The following is a 2,500-nucleotide window of genomic DNA, read 5'->3' as shown; positions in this document are numbered from 1 at the left end:
GTGGATTCATGAAATGAGGACAACAGAGGTGCTGCACTGTTTTCTCAGACGCAACCAAATATGGCTTCGGGAAAGCAAATCAGCACAGCCAGAGAGTGGGGTCCCCCACACCCTTAAAACAAATGTGTTGTCCCTATCTGGACACGGATATGTGTTGAACAGACACCACAAGTTGTGTTGTTTTTAATGCAACACATTTTGTGTAACAAATAAAAAAAAGAAAGCAACACAAACTTGTGTTGTCCCTATCTGGACACGGAGATGTGTTACATCAATACAAGTTTTGTTGTTTTCAACACATTGGTTTTAATAGTGCAGCGGCACACAGCAATGGCTGAAGATGTTGGACAGTTGCAGTTGCTACATTTGGGTCTGGTCATTTAGCCGATGTTTTTTTAAAAGTAAAGGTGGGCATTTTGCCCTTGTTCAGGCTGCACTATATGTGTTAATGTATAAAGAACGGTATGGCTGTATAACCTCCAACTTGTGAAGAAAATAATTCCGTTGCTGGCCTCCTTCCTGGCAGAAAAAAGATTTCTTTACTTTCTTTCCCTCTCCTCCACCTACTCGTCTCTCGCTCCCTCTCTCAGCTCCTGCTCTCCATCACCCACTCTCTCTTTCTTCTCCATGTCCCTCTCTCTCTATGATTCACTTTTTCTCCCTCCCTCTCCTCCCTCCCTCTCCTCCCTCCCTCTCCCTCTGCTTTTAATGCTGCGTGTCTTTTCATTCTCTCCCCCTCTCCTCTTTTTTTTTTCTACTCTTCTTGGCCAATGCTTGCGCTGAATCCATGCCGCCCCAAGGTGAGGACTGAGGCCCTGGATGGTTGGCGTTGGCTGGGGCTGAGGGCTGGGGGCTGGGGGGTGTTGAGGAACTGGAGGTGGGTGGGTGTGGGTGTGTGTGTGGGGGGGTGGCTGAGTGAGTGAGACAGATGGCTCGAGGTCTCTGGGAGGGAGGTGACAAGAGAGCTGGCTCCGAAGGCCGCTGCCACGACAACTCCCCTGTCTCCGGACTCAGTCATCCCCATGTGTGACATCAAGCCAAGCTCCCACACACACACACACACACACACACACACACACACACACACACACACACACACACACTCATGTTCATGCCCGTGCACACACACACATATATACCGGTATATATGTATGTGTGGCTGAATGGCACTCAGGGCGGCGGTTGAAAAGGTTGCCTGTAACACCGAGGGCAGTGTGTAATGATTACATACTGTCTCTTAGTTACTGCTTTTCCCATGGTTCCGACTTGTTTGTGTGTGCATGTCTCTCTCTCTGTCTCTGTGTTTGTGTGTGTGTGTGTGAGAGAGAGAGTGTCTCATTGTGTGTATTTTTAGGTATTGTTTGTTTGTTTTCTTCATTGTTTTGTTTGAATGTGCTTCCTGGCTAGCTTTCTCTCTCTCTCTCTTAGCTTTTACATAACTCATAAGCAAAGATGTATGAACGCCTTGATAAAAAACAGTTCCTTTTCTTTTGTTTAAACTCCCTCTGGAAGCACACCACGTCAGTGGAGAGAGGACAAGTTGGGGTGCAACACTTAACTGTTGATTTAAGTCTTTGAAAAGCCACTCATCCAGACACAAGAGGAATCTGTAGGGATTGCTGCAGACACACTTTATCCGTGCCTCTCTGGTGTCAGCTGATGATGACTGGTGAGAGGCATGTGCATCACTGTTTACTAATGGGGATCCCTGTACCAGTTCTCCACTCCTTTCAATCACCATACGGTGTTTACCCCATTTACTAAAAGGGAGGAGAGGGGTGGCTTGGGGTGAGGAGGAGGGGGGGGGTTCTCCCTCTCAGCCTTCTGAAGATTCCTACACAAACGCAGAATGCATCTGGAGGAGCTGTGAATGTGTCAAACGCTCACACCTTATCGGCCAGGAGACTAATGTCAGCCGAAAAATGGGTTTCTCCAAGGCAAAGAAAATGTCATAACATATCCCACTTCTCTGCATTGAAAGTAAGATGATATTTCCACCCGTGAGGGCTGAGCGCTAACGCTAGCTGTCACACTCAGGGTGCAGGACCAAAAGCCCAGTGAATAATGAGAGTTGTGTTGAATCATGGGAAAGCATGAGTACTTCACTGAGTACACACACACACACACACACACACACACAGACTGTAGCCATGGGCGCATCCCGCGCTATGTTCCATTACACACTGCTGATGCAACAGAGCGGGCTGCGGAAATATTGCTGTGATGTCGAACCATGAACGTGCCATCCCTGAGCCATTTTATTGAAGATATTTTTCATCTCACACACACTCTGATGAAGGAACTGCAAACAGGGTGTTATACGTGACCTATTTGGAGTGAACTGCAATCAGTCAGGATGTTACATGACAGCATAGACTGTATATATAGACTATGCATGATAGGAAACACTACAGCATTAAACTGAACTGCTTTTTGGATGAAGTTTGTTTTAGCAACAACCTCTTTGTAAAGGAGCTAGAAGCAGAATATAGCATACATT

The 2,500-nt window shown here is 46.8% G+C and overlaps 1 protein-coding gene across 1 annotated transcript in view; it reads left to right on the top strand.

Annotated features, from left to right (window-relative positions):
• tafa5l (TAFA chemokine like family member 5, like) overlaps positions 1-2,500 on the top strand; it is a 51,058-nt gene that overhangs the window by 18,632 nt on the left and 29,926 nt on the right. The gene's annotated exons all lie outside the window — the stretch shown is intronic.

The sequence above is a fragment of the Alosa alosa genome, chromosome 4 (genome assembly GCF_017589495.1).
Source record: "Alosa alosa isolate M-15738 ecotype Scorff River chromosome 4, AALO_Geno_1.1, whole genome shotgun sequence".
NCBI lineage: Eukaryota > Metazoa > Chordata > Actinopteri > Clupeiformes > Clupeidae > Alosa > Alosa alosa.
This window is presented reverse-complemented; position numbering and strand designations above follow the sequence as displayed.